The 20,094-nt window shown below is 44.9% G+C and overlaps 1 protein-coding gene across 2 annotated transcripts in view; it reads right to left on the bottom strand.

Annotated features, from left to right (window-relative positions):
- The window catches only part of large2 (LARGE xylosyl- and glucuronyltransferase 2), a 193,161-nt gene that overhangs the window by 119,588 nt on the left and 53,479 nt on the right, over positions 1 to 20,094 (bottom strand). For both annotated transcript variants that reach the window (XM_056404211.1, XM_056404376.1), the window contains one exon: positions 8,593 to 8,790. The gene's annotated coding sequence lies outside the window, so the exon portion shown is untranslated. The remainder of the gene's footprint in view (positions 1 to 8,592; positions 8,791 to 20,094) is intronic.

Here is a 20,094-nt window from a genome sequence, read left to right on the forward strand (position 1 = left end):
TATATTGCCAGATGTGATTGGCGTTCACTATGGATGAGTTCTGATATCCGTTTCCTGGTTGGTGAAATACCTGCTGCTGTAAATGACATTTTAAACAATAATGAAGCAGCAAACAACAATTTTCTATGTAAAGATATAGTGGAGTAATGGCGTCCTGAGCAGAAAATGAAGCCACGCCCCCTCTGCATGTGATGTCATCTGAGTGTCTCTGGTCTTTGGACCTTCTTTCCTCCACTGAAGAAGAGACCATGTTTTCACCTTAAAAAAAAAAAGCCTCAGACAAAGAAAGAGCAGAGAGCTCAGGCTGAGCGAGCTGAGGACTCTGTCAGCGTCTTTACAGGCTCCGTCAGTGTCGTTCCAGCAGCCGGTCCCAGTGGATAAGTCCAAGGCTGAATTTCTCTCCCAGTCCGACTGTGGAGCCAAGCTGAATCCCCATGCTGGCTCCCTGAGCTCTCTTCAAGAACTCACCCTTATCAAATTGTCCATTTTAGAACGAGACAACCAACAAGCACTTTGTTTTGACCCACAGAGTCCCACAAAGTCCAGCTTGAACCGGTCAAAGCTGAGCCTGTCTGACAGAGTAGAGCTGAGGCTGACAAGCTCAGTCTGAGATGTCCCAAAATGGCCACCATGCAAAAGAAAAGTCTTTCTTATTGAAGCAACAACTGGACAAGGACAGGACAAAGATCTCTGCTGCACTGGGTTAAAGAGCTAAGAAACACCGTGTCACAGTGTCATCTTCATCCACGACTGATTTAAACTGCTGAATGTTGTTGCTTGTATATTTTTAATGTGATACAAACGACTTCTGATAGTCACTTACCAAACTTAAAGAGAAATAATAATATTTTTATTGTGCTGTTTGTTTCTGTTTTAAGTCTATTTGGTCCTCTGGGGAAATCATTAGCTCATAATATTCTTACAATAAACCAGAGGTTTTAATGTCTCTGCCATGTTGCCTCATGATTACGTTAATTTAGGTCTTTTTTAACTGAATTCGCTGGAATAAAACCCTGAAATTGTCTGTTTCAGTTCAGTTTTAGGCCTGAAAAGCAGCTTCTTTTACAGCAGGTTAGTTTATCTAGCTCTATGATATATTAGCAGGGCTCTTTCCTGATGCCACTGTTCATCCCACTTTGAGAAAAAGATGCTAATTCTCTGAGAGTCTGTCTCCGTCTTCTTCTCCTTCTCTGCCGGGACAGGAAACACAAAAACATTTCATGTCTGAGAACAAGTTTCAGTTCATCTACTCTGTTTTTTTTCTTCTGTTTTTGAGCCTTAGTTACACGTTGTGCCTGTGATTGTATCTTGACGCCTGAAACTGGGTTTCCCGTGATGGCGGGGAAAGTTTTTGTGCCTGAAGGAGGAAGGTTCCTCGCTGCAGCTTTAGTCAGGCTCTAATTAGCTGCTTTACTCGCCACAAGATCCAAACGTCCCAGGATGCATCCCTGCTTTCGTTACATGTGGTGCCTGAATCCAAACTGTATCCTCAGACACACAATTAAATGTTTCGCCCTGAAATAAATCTGAGCAGTTTCTGGATCCAGTGCCAAGACATCTCAACACCAGCACCAGTATAAACTACTATCTGTACAAGGTATCTCCCTCTTTGTTTTCATCACAAACGACTGGTGGCATATAAGGTGACGTTATATGTTAGTGTTTTGTTTACAGTTAGTTTACTTACTTAAAAAACACCTACATTTACAAGGTTATGACACTGATTTTGGAGGTAAGAGTAGTGTCCTTTCACCTGCTCCCTGGAGATATCCTATCACCTGGATAACTGACAGACAAACTCCAGGGACAGTTGTTCTGCTTTTGATTGGTCTGCTGCTGCTGAAAGGTTTTGTTTCGTCTATAGATATCTGTCAAGATGCAGTTCTTTGTTATAATAATAATATAATAATATAATAATAATTTCCAATGACATGAGGCAGGTGTGTCAGATGAGGATCATGTTCTAGGCCAACAGGTTACTCTGCGAGGAAGTCTCCTTTAAAACACGTGTCCATCTACGGCTTTGTAACTAAAAGGCAAAAACAACTTCTATAGAAACAACTCAAACTCAGCACAAAGTGTGCTTAAAATCTGCAGATAAGAGGAACCAAAATGAAATCCAATTTTCTGTTTCTGATCGTTTTATTGTTGCAGACTGTCACCAAAAGCCTGGCTGCTGGTGACGCCAGAGGAGAGCCGAAAAATGACTTTAATCAAGGACATTTTCTCGTCTGCGAGGGCGGTGAACGCAACACACAGGTCCACTGGTAACAAGGTATTTAGGGCTGACAAACAGTAACATTAACCGTGATAAGTGACACACACAGTGGAGCCTCTTGTAGCAGAGCTGCTACCTCATCTACCGCACAGACGTCTTCAGTGTCTCATTCAAAGAGACATTAACGTGTTAACGAGCGACTGTCAGAGCTCCTAACGCAGCGGTCAGTCCGTCTCCCTCGTGTCTATTACTTCGCATACTGTGTAACCCTGACGCCACGCTGCCTACAGTCGCCGCACCTTCACACCTCTGAAACTTACATTTCATTCACGAAAAGCAAAAGAATAAAAGGTAATTTCCCAAAACCACACCACGTCAGACCTGGAGCCTGATCCAGAAAGCAGGTTTAACAAACTCTGAACCCTGAGCTCAGAAACCTCAGTCCTCAGTCCCAGAACAGCTGATCTGAGTCAGTTCAATCAACTCTGAGTTAAAGCCGTCATCAATGGAGCTCAGATACTACGATTCACCATGGCAACCGAGAAGAGAAAGTCTTCTCTCTTTACTCCGGTGGCATTAGGAGTTCTTATGAATTCATATGAGGAATACAAACATATGTAACAGCTGCAGCAGCAAAAAATAAATAAAAAAAAAGAGCGGGAACTGATGTGGGAGAGATTTGCTGCCTGAGTCGACGTAGACGTTTGAAATGCAAAGTTACATTATGCACAGTCCATTATTTACAACACTTTGATTTCTTTTAAGATTACACGTGAGAAAGTGAAGGGATGTGGGTGAAAAGGTTCACTGGGAAAACCTGCAAAATAAAAATGAATTACTGATCCCTGTCTGAGGAAGAATTTAATTTAAAGCTCCTCCAGTGTAAAGGTCTGTGTCCATGTGTAGTGTGATTATAGATCAGCTCTAGCTTCTATATTAATACTGTGAAAGTATCAAAGCCTCAGTCCACAGAGAAATGCACACAGCCTGTATTCAGAAACTGAGCCTTAAAACCAGCCGTCAGGACTTCTGGAACTTTGTGATGTCACAACGAAGCAGTCACCAAGCCCCGCCCACCTGGACCCACCATCCAAACCTTGCAGGACTTGGTTTCTCTGAGTGTTTTTTACCTGAATTCTGCTATATTTTTATTGGATCACTCAGAGAACAGTCAGCCAATCAGAAGAGAGACTCAGAGCCTCCTCTCCTCTGATTGGCTCACCGACCTGTTGTTACTAGAGCTCCAGAGCGAAGCCTGAGAGAGGAGATGTAAAACTACACAGAGATGGTTTTTATATCTTCTGATGGATCAACACTTCAAATAAAACACAGAAGAAGAATAAAATATTGTCATTATCGTTTCTAATTCAAACCAGTAATTTGATGCTCGTTAGAGGTTTGTGAACAGGGAACACAATGAAAATCTGCAGCAGGTGTTTCACTGCTTTTGTCACTGCTCTACAAACCGTAGCTGTTCTAATATGTTCTGTATGAAAAGAAGACAAAGAGCGATGGAGAGAAAGAACAGCATCCTGTCTGTGTGAGGCTCTGCAAATTAAATATACGCTTCGACATCGATGGGGTAATTGTGGAAAGGACACCCAGTGTCCGACAGCTGCCTCAGGCGTACACTTACACCTGTCACATCTGGCCTCGATCAACAGGGAGATTTTAACCGACTGTTTAAAACACAGTTTCAGAGTTGAAACCTTTATTCTATTTGTGTTCATGTCTTTGATCCAGATCTGGTCTTTTCTTGTCTGGATGGAGAAGACACAGTGAAATTCACTTCTTTTTTTTTTTTTGTGCTTCGCCAACCTTATGTTTCAGGGTGCATTCAAAAGCCCACGACTGTGGCAGAGCATTTCAAACATGGCAACAAGCAGCACATATACTCTCGCCCTCGCCACACTAACTTCATCTGCTCCCTGAGCTCAGCCCTAATTTCAGCTGCCAGCTGCTACAGAGATCTGACGTTATGCTCTCAGCAAAAGAAAAAGACCAGAATGTCAAATTTATTTTCCAGGGACGACACAATGTTTTGCAGTTTTTTCACATTTAAACAAAAAGCTTTCAGGTTTTCCAGGATACGTAGGAAACCTGCAGGATGTGAACACAAAGGTAAAACTTTCCACCACCCAAACATCTTTACTACATGTCTCACTTGCTGCACTCAATAATCGTCATCATGAAAAGGTAGAAAACAGCCTCGTTTCCACCTGAAAGGAACCTTGACTGAACATTCAGCTGACGGACTCCATCCTTTTCCTTCTTCCCTCTGCTCTCAGCGACACACTGTGCCGCTCAAACACACACATCCACACATGGAGCTGTGATGTAATGGATGACAAAAGCCTCATATCAACACACCTCAGTGTTTAACAAGCAGAGCCCATCGGAAACAACTTGGAAAAATGTCCAGAGGAACATCTGTCTCCATGGTGACCCGAGGGCTCGAGCCAGTAAAGCCCGAGCCGTCTGAACCGCACAGCTGCAGCTCTCCTTCTCCTCTTTCCCCCATGAGGCCCGTTGTGATCTTTATGTGCAGGACAAAGACGCTGCAACACGTCTGAGTGCAGCCGTTTACGACACCTCCAGGACCCGAGCGCGGCTCAGCTCAGCGCCGCAGCGTATAAAACACACCGACGGACAAAGCCCTGTGTTTCCGAGAGGCACCCAGGCAGTAGTAAAGCTAAAAGGGAGAGGGCAGTAAGGTGGGGTTTAAAAATGGGCACTGAGTGCTATGTGTTGTCTTATGTAAGTGTACCAGCCTCTGCTGGACTCGGCTTAGGGAACCAGGGGGTGGACAGAAGGACGGGAGGAGGACGAGGTCGACCGGTGCAACCTTCTGCATGAGCGCTCCGCTACACAACACATTTGGGAACTCTTTCAGGAGGAGACTTTATCTGTGTGTGTGTGTGTGTGTGTGTGTGTGTGTGTGTGTGTAGGCCTGAAAGAAAAGTGGTCTTCTAAAAAAAGTAGTGGAAAATCACTCTGTTTCTTGCCCAAAGTACTGATGCCTTTAATAATTCAGTGCCAAATGGGATTGTGGGAAGATGAAGCAGCAGATATGTTGGACGGAGGGGTTCTCTCCCTCAGGGCGCCGTCTTGGAAGAACTCCACTTTGTGAGAAGAGGAACAGGATGAAAACAGACAAACGAGAATCACCGCCCCGCGGATCTACGCCTCCGACAGCCACGTCTGTCCAGACTCACGGGATACGTCGGGAAGGGTTCGAAGGAATTAAATTCTTTTATCACAATTTGCATTTGAATTCTTGAGGTATGACCAAATACCTGCTTTGTGAGGTCACAGTGACCTTTGACCTTTGACCACCAAATTCTAATCAGTTCACTCTTGAGTCAAAGTGAATGTTTGTGCCACATTTGAAGAAAATTCCCTTGAGGAGTTCCTCAGATATCTCCTTCACGAGAACGAGATGGAAAACATAAAAAGTAATTAACAACAAACTAAATGTGAATCTGAGTGACTCCTGTCATCGGGGAGTCAAATCAAACAGGTATTTGTCCCGTCAGCTTTTGGGTTTTTAAACAAGTTTCACTGTAATTAACAAACACTGATGGACTCTTAGTGCTTCACGTCTTACTGCAGCTGACCAAGATGATGTCTGTATTTATTGTATCATTTGTTTTGTGATGTGTATTGACTGTTACAAACCAAATTGCCCCTCAGGGACAATAAATTCCTAATCTAAGCATTCCTGCTCCTCAGAGGATAAAATCTTTCCATCGTGGCACCATGTGACCTGAATGCCACCTTTGCCCACAGGTTACAGTATCATCTAATCCAGCTGGGAGTTTGCCTTGAAATAAATTTCCCGAGCACGCTAATACTCGTGCTTTTCCCTCCTCAGTTCATCCGAGCGCTGCGAGCGTTTCAAATCCAAAGAGAGAGAGTGTGTGCAGCACTAATCTCCCTCCACACTCTTCATATACTCCAGATCAAGAGCGAATTTCTTTCCATGCAAATGTTGTGACTGGTGAACTCCTAAAGTGAGATTACTTTCTTTTTTTTTTAATAACTGGCAGACAAGATGTAATCCTGGAGACGTATGTTCCTGGTTTAGATGAATGATCAGCTCTGAATGTTTTCAGCTTTACAGATGTTGAGTGTTTTTCATCACCACAGATTATTTCTGAAAAGTAGTCGACACAACTCATCATCAGCCACAGAATCCTCAACATCCACGTGTTTCTGTTTCATACACAGATATTAAAATGAGCCCGCGGTGTATTTTTTCGGTAAACACGTCCATCATCACTTTGCTGAAGTCGGAGAGAGAAAGAATATAAAAACAACTCAGCAGACACTTTGTGCTGCAGATTTCTCTGACTCCTCTTCTGTCATATTCACTTCATTTCCACAGTAGTGACCTCCAGAATAAAAGCACGGGAGGAGGAGCGTTACAGGCTTCACCTTGAAAAGAAGAAAGGAAGAAGAGAAATCTGAGGAAAGTATCAAATGTGGGACAGCAGAGAAAGCTCGCAGCACAGTAACGAGATGTGCAATGATTTTTCTTCTTCTTCTTCTTCTTCTTCTGTTGCACCCTGACTACATTGATTTGATGTATTAAAGATCAAAAGCTGAGCTACTCTGAGGTTTCTGTCTTCATGAAGGACACAAGTACCCTCACATTTAAGGAGGAGGAGGAGGAAAGTTTGACAGGAATCTGTGGAGTGTGAAATCTCCAACTACAGAAAGACACAAAGAATCAGAGGAATGCTAATGACTCCTCTGAGAGCTCTTGAACGCTGCTTGTTTTTGTCCAATCAGACTCAGCTGAGTTTAAAGATGTTAGGTATGTGTTTATTCGCATTTCAGCTGTGGTGACACATCACTGACTTCAAACTGAGCTGGAGAAACTGCCGCTGGGAATTGATCCCGTGGTTTTCTGCAGTGGAGTAAACTGAGGGTTGAGGGTCATCACCTGATTGGTTCGCTGCGATACAAAAGTAAAAAGAAAAATCATAATGAACAGATCTCTGATGAGTGAAGAGAGTTTCAGGAGAAAGTTTCTGAGAGTTTTGACCCGGACAAACTGGAGCTGTACTTAGTAGTCATCTCAACTGTGTGTAGAGACTGTGTGACGTCGTTTAAAACCAAGTGTCAAGCTCTGGGGCTGAAAAATGAAGAACCACATGCCTGCAGTTCCTCTAACGACCACTAGAGTCTGGCTCCAACAGTGAGTCAGTCCCCATAGACTCCCATGTTAAAATGTCCAACTTTACAGCAGAAATAAACATGTTTACCGCCTGGTACAAAAACAGTTTTGGTCTCTAGAGCTAATTTCCTCCTTTATGACACCTGTTTATGTAACTCACCTGTTTACATTTTATTAAGGACTACAGTTAAGGGGGATTGAGGGCGTGGCCTCTTTGAGTGACAGGGTGACTCTTGTGTGGGCGTGCTCGCCACAAACCAACATGCACCGAAGTCTCGACTCCTCACAAACCCCTCCTCTTTGTCCACTTTTGGATTAGCTGGGAGTTAAGGGGCGGAGTCAGGCACTGCCAAGATGGCAAAAGCGGGCAGCTCACTCTGAGCTCCAAAACCGCTCTTCAGAAACCTGTGTGTGACTTCACAGCAGCTACGTCCATCATTTTAATGTTTTCTGGCTGACTCACTCCAGATCAGGATCAATCATTAATATATCCTGTAACCACACTTAATAATGTAGTTAGCTAATGACTAGCTGATTAGCTAATGTTAACTCTTTGCCTTGCAAGTCCTGCCAGGTTACTGCTGGGTATAGCAAGCTATTAGTCAAAGCTAAAATTAAGACTTACTTATTCTGTTCTACAACCTTATACGCACCTGCTGTAACCAGACACAGATGCTAAGCTGTGACTCGACGATGACTTTTGCTTGTTGATTATTCTTCTCAGGGTTATGACCCCGAGCTGACCCAGACAGTAAATGTGACACAAACCCAAAACTAGGAGGCGACAGAAGCTCGAAAGCTTTAGCAGGGAAAATGAGAAGGTCATGTCACAGAGCATCAAGAAGGAAAACCTTTCGCCAGCTCTCTTTTATCCATTGATTTACCACAGGCAGATTATATTTGATTAAATCAGAGCTGTTGGTTTAATGAGGACAAACAGTGTGGACCCCCCCACCCCCCCACAGACTGTAAGAACCACAGAAAGCCAGAGCGCAAGGCTGTAACAGACACGGAGCAAGTAAGTGAGCCTCATCCCCACAGTAAAGAAGTCACAAGGTTGGCTGAGCAGCAGACACACACACACACACACACACACACACACACACACACACACACACACACACACAGACTCTCAGATTGATTTAATGTGAAGTGTCAGATCACTGAAGCCTCACTGGCAGAAATCCCTCACCTGTGCAGCGGCAGAGAAACACACCTCAGCGGTCCAGACAGCAGGGCCGGGTGAATGCAGAGGGAACAGAGAGTACATCTGTAGAGACGGTGTGAACAGATCTCTACACGTGGATCATCCTCCTCCCTGCGCCCCGGCCTCTCATCCTCTGAGAAAAGCTCTTCTTAACGAAGCGCGTGTGAAGCAGCCATCGACCACCTGCGAGGACAGGTGAAGACAAACAGAGGGAGGCTCTCATTAATCCTGCAGCGCTGCCTGGAGCTCGCTCAGAGCGGCGCAGCGCTCACCTGAACACAGCAAACTGTCCAAAACAAATATTTCATTCTGCGGAACAAAAAAGAAAAACGGAGAAATCACCAACTCTTTTCCAAAAACATTCAGTATAAAGTTTTGCTCCTTTTTGGGTCATTTTTAGTGAAAAAGCCAAGATTCATAATTAGGTGCCCAGACCGGAGCTGTGTGTCCTCAGGTGACGTCACCTGAGTCGGCGCCGATCAGGTCTGAATCACCTCCTCGTGGTCGTATCCCTCCGCCGCTCAGACTAGTTTCAGGTTACATCCTGTTTATCCAGAGTCAGATAAAATATTGACCATTTGTGTGAAATTTGAGGTCACCGTGATCGTGACCTTTGACCTTTGTCAATCAAAATCTAATCAGTTCGTCTCTGAGCCCAAGTGACTGTTTGTGACCAAATTTGAAGAAATTCCCTCAGATTCCCTCAGGGCATGATAACACGTTCACAACGCCAAAAACCCATGTTTTTGTGAGGTCACCGTGACCTTGACCTTTGACCTTTGTCCACCTAAGTCTAATCAGCTCGTCCTTGAGTCCAAGTGACTGTTTGTATCCAAATCTGAAGGGATACCCTTGAGGATTTCTCGAGATATTGAGTTCTCAATCATAAAATCATGTTTTGTGATGTCACCACGACCTTTGACCTTTGGCCACCAACGTCCTTTTTTTTAATACCAGATTTAAAGAAATTCCCTCGAAGCGTAACGGAGATATTGCATTTGCGAAGGTAAACTCATGTAGGTATTAAACTGAGGAACAAGACAGTTGTAATATTTGTACAGTGACACTTTATCCGAGCGCAGAGACGCAGCTCTGAGCGGAAATCATTTTTAAAATCCGAAGTGAAATGAAGAAATAAATCTCTGAAAACAGGAAATAAACTCTGCAGGTTTCCAGCTCCACAGTCACAACAGGACCCGCTCTCATCTGCTGGTCACTTCCACTTGTTTTGTTTCTCTCTCTCTCTCAGCTGACAGTCCTCATTCAGAGTGGAAAACTCTTGATTGCTAAATTACATCCGTTCAGAAACACTAATTTCGATGGATGGTTGCCATGGAGCCACGGTGACCTCACAACGGCTGTAGACGAGACAGAGCGAGCTTCATCACGCTTGTCATTACAGCGAGGGCTTTCAATCTGTCCACACCATCGTGTCGGACGTAACACCGCGTGCACTTGAAAGCAAGTACTGGAGAAACGGAAGAAGTCCTTGAAGACGTCTGCTGTCCTCGTCCTGCCGCTGTGTTTATTTAACTCGCCTCCTCAATCCTGTCATCTTCCATCTTCCCTCTGTTTTCCTGCTCCTCATTTCCACTCCTCTCATTGCCGCCGCTCTCAGTCTGGGTGTTTTTTTTTTTTAATGAATTACCTCCTGACGCCAGAATCCTGATAAGAATGCATATCTGAGCACCTGTAAATCAGCTCGGGCCTCAGAGCAACGTGAACGAAATCCAATTTTTGAGCGAGGAGGACAGACAGCTGTTACTTAAAAGGATCTCGGTGTGAGAACAGAGAATCAAGGTTACTGAGTCAGAGAGGAGGAGGAGGAGGAGGAGGAGGGAAAAGACACAGTCAATGACAGACAATCAGAGAAGACACCACTGTTGACTCACCCCACTCTGAATTATCCTATGAATATTTAACTGAATATATTCCCAGGATTTATATTTCATAATCTAATCTTAATCATAATCTTAATGAACATGAACAAAAAGGAGTTTCACTGTCACTGCTCTCACGTCTGTTTCTCATGTTCACGGCCTTCAGTTAGATTCTTCCTCGTGGTCGGGTCATCCGTTTTGTTTTGCCAATAAATCAGTTAAATTCAAATTTGATAAAGAATGAGGGTCTTTTTCAGCTCAGTCTTTCTTTGTCATTTTACTAGTATTTTGGAAGTTGACTTGCTCAGCTAAGCGTCCCTGCATCAGTGTTGGGCAGTAGCACATTACATTGGTAGTGCATGACAGTAATGTGATTACTTTTCCAGTAAGAAGTAATGGTGCACCTCTGCTTGGTGGGACTTTGGTGGAGGGTTGATATCAGTTTTGTGCACATTCAGTGGAGAAACTGATCCGAGGCGTGTTAGCTTGGTGCCAGAGGAACGTGACGCCCAGTAAGTCCTACACTGAGAAATCAGCTGGTCTGTGGACCCCCCCCCCCCCCCCCTTCATGGGGAGGACAGGACCCCTGTGTGCAGTCAGGACGAACATTAAGCCAGCTGGTGATGCTCAGTAAAATCAATCAATTGTACGTTCGAGTCTTGTAAACTACATCGTGTCGTTGTCTGTTTATATAAACGTCAAAATGATTCTTTATCTTTTCTGTAACTAGTAAAGTAACGAAAATATTACAGTTACAACACAACTGATGGATTACAGGGGATTTTTCAGGTCAGACAGTAATGCTTACATTTTGCATTTTGATTTTCCGACTTGACAGTTCTGCTCTGATGATTCTGGAGGTCTGTGCCTCTGTAACCAGGCGAGACCAGCCAGTCAGCATCCACCATCATCCGGGGGAGAGAACAGTCTGATCTCAGCAGCCCTGTGGTCATTTACTGCTGGCTGATGCCTCAGCAGAGTTTTAACCAGCAGAGACATATAATTACCTTCAAAACAACTCTCACGGTTCAAATCTAATATTTGTTGGTGCAAAACTGATTCGTCTGAGGAAAAGGTTTGTGTTTTTATTGTGAAGTTAATTCTGGATCCTTGTGTGGACAGATTATGTGACACGTATGTAAATCAGAATGATGTTTTTACGCATTAGTGACGATAAAACATCTGTTGGCTGCATCTAACGGTCAACACAGCTGAAAGCTCAGAAAAGGCTGGTGACCGAGGCGTTTGAGTTAAAATGATGTTGTCACAGGTGTAGACAGGTGTGCTGAGGTGATGCTGTTGTCCTAGCTGCAGATCGAGCGCGCTGCATCCTCCCACCTTTGGGAGTTGGGACTCCACAAACAGGTTCAAACTTGGCATCGACTCAAGAAAGCACAAGAAAGAAAGGAACAGGCTTCTACTGTTTTCTTTGATATGAAGTTCTATATAAATTCTTTAGGCTGCTACCAGCCAGGAGCATCGCTCCCCTGAACGCACACACGGCGCGGGGCTACACCTCAAACTTCTCTTCTCACACTTTCCCTTTTATTAAATCATGTGGTTAGAGCCCAGAGGCGTCTGTGTGCGCAGCGAACTGCAGCTAATGAAAGAAGATCTGTGGGTGCTCGCCCCGTGTGTGAATACAATGACGTCATTAGCATGTGTTTGCTTTCATTTCTTGGACAGGGAACAGAAATCATCCTCTGGGGAGCATTTATCTATGAACAGCCACGACAAATGCCCATCAACATTTTGTTAGATGGGGTTCATCCTCTGGGGAGCACAAAGATCCTCAGTTCATTTCCTGACAGCTTATCCTTAGATTCACTCACTTCCTGTTTACAAATGGAAATGACAGAGCTGTTAAAAGGCGGTTGAGAGGGTCACCATCATAATTGGCAGTTTTCCTCATCACTAAGAGCCATATTTGCATTTTAATAAAACACCATGCTTATTAGATAGAAAATAAATAAATAAGACAGGCCTGCTCTCACACTCAGAGGTCATGATGCTATAAATGTCTGGAGCTCTGGCCAGTAAATCAGACTCATGAGAGACGCGCTCAGAGCTGGACTGACATCAGTGAAAGTTTAGACCAAACTCGAGGAGCAGTTCTGACTATTTCTGTCCCGAGCTCAATGAGTCTGCAATGTTCTCCGGGTAGAGTCAAAGTATCCGTAACAGCCCGATAAAGAACCACTGGGGTATTAACCCCCCCCCCCCGCCCAAAAAAAGCCGCTTGTATTTCTGTTAAATATTGAAACACTGTCGCTCTTAATCACCCCAAAAATAGACCCCAGTGTCCTGAAACACAAAGATGCTTTTCATTACATTAAATAGCCTTTCATAAGCCTGCTGCAAATACTACCGAGCCACAGTCACAGCTTATTAGCAGCGGCTCTCATTTAATTACAAACACCCACTATTTGATTAACACCTGTTTTTTAGTTTTTTCCTCTATAATGAGAAAACGGAGCAGTTTAAATAAGCAGCGACCGACCGCTGCAAACTCAATACAGCGAGAACAGAGGAGCTGCATCATTAATCTCCATCAAGTTATGTTCCTGCGTCAGTGCTGCAGCAACCAGAGAGGTGGAACTTACTACACACACACACACACATGCAACATAACAATATAGTCTCTAGCAGTATATTAGTATCTAGCTGTCCATTAGCACTCGAACACACCTCCATTCACACACTGTATTAAACCACCTGCTGACAAACCAGAGAAGAAGCAGGAAAACACTGCGTTAAATCGTTTCCTCCCTCCATCTCGCTCTCTCTCTCTCTGGAAATAACGAGCAGCAATTAGATTCCGGTAATTACATGGCGGAGGTCAAGAGATGATCAGCAGGTGATTCAGCCCTCTGACGTTTGTCGTCATCATCATCATCATCATCATCATCATCATCGTTGTGGAGGGGAAGGCCCGAGCTGATACGATCCTCCGTCCCCTCTGAAAACCCCCGGAGCTGCCTTCCCAGTTAGGGAGTCTTTGAAGGGGAGGCTGCTTGGAAATGGCTTTGGCTTTGATGCAAAGCTCTGTGGATTTGTGTCAAATTGGGCCTCGGTGATGCAGCTCCTCGCAGGCGTCCATCTTAGAGAGAGGGCGAGCTGGCACATGCACACACACACACGCACACACACACACACACACACACACACACACACACACTCCAGGCCAGGCGATTTATCTTATCCGAGGCTCTAATGAGTGAAATGTGGTTTATCCTCCTCTGAAGCAGCGTTTAGTCTGGCTGCAGTGATGGAAAAGGCCTCAGAGGAGAGGCGGCCGCCGCAGACACACAGGCATGAGATATAAAAGCACGGCTCAGTAAGGTCATATGGAGCTTTAACAGAGGTACACACACACACACACACACACACACACACACAACACACACACACACACAGCTGTAGCATTATGATGGCATGTCCTATTAACTCGGCTGTAAGGGAAGTCTCTCCCTCCCTCTCTCTCTCTAAAGGGCCTCAGCACCCAGAGGGGAAACGATGCTTCAGTCCTTCACTACAGAGGAGGGACAGAGCGAGAGAGGGACGGAGGGACGTGACGGCTGCAAAGAGAAAAACGGTACAAAAATAAAACAGCTCTCGTTGAGACATGACAGTGGAGGAAGAGGAGGAGGCATCCTGTCTGGGTTCAAACAGTCAAGCAGCAGCCAAACGCCTCAGGAACAAAGTAACACACGTTAACGGTTTCAACTTTAGCTTTATTTGTATTTTATTTCCATCAAAGACGTGTTGCCAAAGCGTAGACGCAAGTTAAATCAAGTTAGACAGCACAAAGAAGATCTCTGCTCCAGGAGACAGACACGGTGTCGTTACACAAACAACAATAGTAAAATAACAATATGGGTCAACAGAAGGACAGAGTGGATCAACCGAACCTTCCTTCCACCCTTCGCACATGACACATCAGCAGAGTCGAGAAACAAACCTCAGACTGCAGAGAAATCTATTTGCTAATCAATAACATATTTTCAAACATCCATTTCTAAAGATTAGCGTCTGAATAAATAAATAAAAAGCTTGTAACCTTTAACAATGCAGCGCATCGTTCACTTCCACCAGGTTTTACCTCCTGATCTGTATCTAGGATATTTGATAATGACGTCGGACCACAGGTTTCTACGGTTACGGGCTACCTGTCAGTGGCTTTGCTAACTGGGCTAACGTTACTCATACTGTCAGAACGCAGGCTCGGTTTGACTCGTCACATCTGAATCCTTTCAAAGTCCTTCTTCAACTTCCAGACGTGTTACTTTCATCATTTATAATGAACTAAATCAAATCAACAACAAGTCACACACTGAGTTCAGATCTGTGCTCAGCTGAAATCCCTCAGTTTTTAGTGGCAGCTGCTAAACGAATCATTAACATTAATGAAGCTATTTAATGATGACGACCTGTAGCTCCAACATGAACGTGAGCTGAGCAGCAGAAGATCTTGACTGTTGTGAAATAACAGCTGCGTCAAACTGACTTTTACACCTGATTCTTCACAAACTACTTGACCCAGATCCTGGAGCTCCGGATCCAGAACTCTGAGGCTAACGAGCTGAAGGTGTTGATCGTTTTCTACATTAGTCTGTGCTGATAAAAAAACTAAACAAAAACAAGGGCAGATAAAAGGTTCAATGAGAGATTCGTCAGCGGCTGAGCTTCATGAATTTGGGTTTTCTGCCAGACCAGAAACCAGAACCAGAACTCAAAGAAGCTGGGCTGACACCTGACTGCAATATATTCTGCACGTGTTCACGCCTGCAGTAACACGAGTTTAGATTTCCAGACGCATCACGTTAATATCGGGAGTAAATGAAAAGCAAAATGACTGTATTTGATCATTTTTCAGAACTCTGACACCTTTTCATTACAATCCAAGCTCTGGACAACACATGCAGATAAAGTGAGAAATGAAGAAGGAAAAATTTTGCGTGGAAGCAGCTTTACATTCTTCTACTGATTCACCAAGGACAGTTTGAATAAGCTCTTCTCTTCTCTTCTTCATCTCTTAGAGGGAAAGACTGGAATTCAATTCAAAATCCAGCCCTGGCTGTTTTCACCTCGTGATTAACCTTCTTTTTGACCTCAGCTGGGGTCAAAAGGTCAGTGTGAATCCTCCTCCGAACCAACAGCAGCCGCTAATTGAATTAGTTTGTGTGAAGAGTGACGGCAATGACAGAAAGACGGAGCTGGGTGGATTGAAGGGCTCCTCATTCATTCATCCTGTTTCCTCCCTCCACTGCTTTATTCACCTTTTCATTTATTACTGCGCCCATAGAGAACATTATATAAACACACACACACACACACACACACACTGTCCAAGGAGACAGGGATATGGAGCAGTGAGTCACTGCGTGTGAGGCATTTATCATTGGAGTCTGATCTGACATCAGCTGTCAGGATAAACGGTGATTGGACCGGGCCTTGACTTCTGAGTGACTCTGCAGAAAGTAATGCTGATAACATCTAGGAAGAGTCGCACTGCGTGGGAAATACGCCATTACACTCAGAGTCAGTACATGTTGAGATTAGCTTAGCATAAGGACTGACAGCAGGGGGAAACTTCCGGCTCTGAGACCCAGGGTTTAAACCAGCTGATTATTCCTGTTAGAATCAGTCAGTAAAAGTATTGATCAGCAGTAATGTGATTATATTTTTTAGCTTTAACTACTTTAAACCTGCATAACTGATTTTTTACATACATTTGATAGTGCTGGACTGAGGAAAGTAAGTAGTTTAAAGCTCCTCCAGTGTAAAGGTCTGTGTCCATGTGTAGTGTGATTATAGATCAGCTCTAGCTTCTATATTAATACTGTGAAAGTATCAAAGCCTCAGTCCACAGAGAAATGCACACAGCCTGTATTCAGAAACTGAGCCTTAAAACCAGCCGTCAGGACTTCTGGAACTTTGTGATGTCACAACAAAGCAGTCACCAAGCCCCGCCCACCTGGACCCACCATCCAAACCTTGCAGGATTTGGTTTCTCTGAGTGTTTTACCTGAAATCTGTTATATTTTTATTGGATCACTCAGAAAACAGTCAGAGCCAATCAGAAGAGAGGCTCAGAGCCTCCTCTCTTCTGATTGGCTCACCGACCTGTTGTTACTAGAGCTGCAGAGAGAAGCCTGAGAGAGGAGATGTAAAACTACACTGAGATGGTTTTTGGTTCTTAAAACCACAAATACATCTTCTTATGGATCAACACTTCAAATAAAACACAGAAGAAGAAAATATTGACCTTTAACAAGTTGTGTAATCACTGCACCTGTTGTGTTTTTGCCTTTTAAGTATGTAATGTTCTATTAGTTAGATTTGCCAATGAACTTTTCCCACCACAGACCTAAACTATAAAACTAGCATATACATTTCATAACTGCAGCACCAGAGCGGCACACCAGCAGGTCCTGATCCCCCCTAGTCCTCACAGGACTCAGCTCTTCTAAAAACAGGGTCTGCCCACTCGTCTGCCTCTTTCTGAGCTTTATCCCCCCTCTCTGCATCAAGACACTGACAGACTCTTTCATCAGCTGACATTAGATCCTGCTTATGATGAAAGGCCAAAACTAGCATTAGCAGTCTTAGCTATAAATAGCACAGCTCCAATTAGCCCGCCGTTGCCCCCCTTTAGAACAACTGTGTCAGAGAGAATGAGCTGTGATGCCAAGTCGAGGCCCTGCTGTGTCCCGCGAGTGGGAAACCACGTGTCCCCCAAAAAATGAAGACAAAGGTCGAATGAGACTGAGTGCACAGTCAGTGAGATATGTGGAAAATGTTTGCACAGACGCTGGTCACAGTCTGGACTGAAATTCAACCACAGGGATTTTAATCTTAAAAGTGAAGCGGGGGAATCAAAGGCACCTCTCCCTCCTGCAGAAGGTGCAGAGTCACCACCAGAGAATGTGCAACACCTTAAATAAACTGCTGACTGCAGTCGATGTTACATTAGGTTGAAAAAAGACATGGGGCTGATGGGACAAGGTTAAGGTGTGTGAGACTGCTCTGCAGGGATCTGGTCTTAGAATAGTCAAATGTCCCCAAAGACCCACAGGTTTAATTCCCAGCAGCAGTCCCTGCGGCTTGGTATTCCATTCCAGCAATCATAATTGTTCATGGGCAGGTTGCCAGCATAGCTCCCCGTCCCTGATAGGCTCCTGCTGGGGGGGGGGGGGGTTGTTTTTCCTTGTAAAGTAATTGAAGGTATTATGTGGAAAGCAATGGCTGCAGCTCCATGTTTAACAGAGGCAGCACATGTCCGCAGCCTCCACAGTCGAACAGGAGAGTCAACGGGGAATCAGACCCTGTTTCACAAGAGTTTTTAAACCTTCAGCAGCCCCACTGTTCCCCCCAGGCCAACACACACATGTACGTTCTGATGCCCCCAACACACAAACATGTTGTATAGACAGAAGTGGTGGTAAAGGTATGGTGGGTAGGACGTTAAAAACCAAACACGTATGTCGCTGGCCGTGGTCAGAAAAACATAAGCAGCCCCCCCCCCCCATTCATTTCAATGAGACCATTGTGTTGGGAGATGTGGTCAGTGCTAATATGGAGGGCAATGCAAGCACACAGTCTGGTTGATCACTTTGTAATGCAAATTGAAAATTTAAGAAAAATTCAGAAAAGACAGACACAGACAGAGACACAGATAGAGACAGAGACACAGACACAGACAGAGACACAGACACAGACAGAGACACAGAGACACCGACAGAGACACAGAAAGAGACACAGACACACAGAGACACAGACAGAGACACAGACAGAGACAGAGACACAGACAGAGACACAGACAAAGACAGAGACAGAGACACAGACACACAGACACACAGAGACACAGACAGAGACACAGACAGAGACAGAGACACAGACAGAGACACAGACAGAGACAGAGACAGAGACACAGACAGAGACACAGACAGAGACACAGAGACACCGACAGAGACACAGAAAGAGACACAGACACACAGAGACACAGACAGAGACACAGACAGAGACAGAGACACAGACAGAGACACAGACAAAGACAGAGACAGAGACACAGACACACAGACACACAGAGACACAGACAGAGACACAGACAGAGACAGAGACACAGACAGAGACACAGACAGAGACAGAGACACAGACAGAGACAGAGACACAGACAGAGACACAGACAGAGACACAGACAGAGACACAGACAGAGACACAGACACAGACAAAGACAGAGACAGAGACAGAGACACAGACAGAGACACAGAGACAGAGACACAGACAAAGACACAGAGACACAGACAGAGACAGAGACACAGACAGAGACACAGACACGGACAGAGACACAGACATGGACAGAGACACAGACAAAGACAGAGACACAGACAGAGACACAGACAGAGACACTGACACAGACAGAGACACAGACAGAGAAACAGACAGTGACACGGACAGAGACACAGACAGAGACAGAGGCACAGACAAAGACAGAGACACAGACAAAGACAGAGACACAGACACAGACAAAGACAGAGACACAGACAGAGACACGGACAGAGACACAGACACAGACACAGACACAGACAGAGACACAGACAGAGACACAGACAGAGACACAGACACAGACAGAGACACAGACAGAGACACGGACAGAGACACAGACAGAGACACAGACACCGACAGAGACACAGACACAGACACAGACACAAACACAGACACAGACACAGACAGAGACACAGACAAAGACAGAAACACAGACAGAGACACGGACAGAGACACAGACAGAGACACAGACACAGACAGAGACACAGACACAGACACAAACACAGACACAGACAGAGACACAGACAGAGACACAGACAAAGACAGAGACAGAGACAGAGACACAGACACAGACACAGACACAGACAGAGACACAGACACCGACAGAGACACAGACACAGACACAGACACAGACACAAACACAGACACAGACAGAGACACAGACACAGAGACACAGACAAAGACAGAGACACGGACAGAGACACAGACAGAGACACAGACACAGACACAGACACAGACAGAGACACGGACAGAGACACAGACAGAGACACAGACACAGACACAGACACAGACAGAGACACAGACAAAGACACAGACACAGACAGAGACACAGACACAGACAGAGACACAGACAGAGACAGACAGAGACAGAGACAGAGACACAGACAAAGACACAGACACAGACACAGACAGAGACACAGACAAAGACAGAGACAGAGACACAGACAGAGACACAGACAAAGACACAGACAGAGACAGAGACACAGACAGAGACACAGACACAGACAGAGACACAGACACAAACACAGACACAGACAGAGACACAGACACAGAGACACAGACAAAGACAGAGACACGGACAGAGACACAGACAGAGACACAGACACAGACACAGACACAGACAGAGACACAGACAGAGACACAGACAGAGACACAGACACAGACACAGACACAGACAGAGACACAGACAAAGACACAGACACAGACAGAGACACAGACACAAACAGAGACAGAGACAGAGACAGACAGAGACAGAGACAGAGACACAGACAAAGACACA

This window comes from Seriola aureovittata, chromosome 1 (assembly GCF_021018895.1).
Source record: "Seriola aureovittata isolate HTS-2021-v1 ecotype China chromosome 1, ASM2101889v1, whole genome shotgun sequence".
NCBI lineage: Eukaryota > Metazoa > Chordata > Actinopteri > Carangiformes > Carangidae > Seriola > Seriola aureovittata.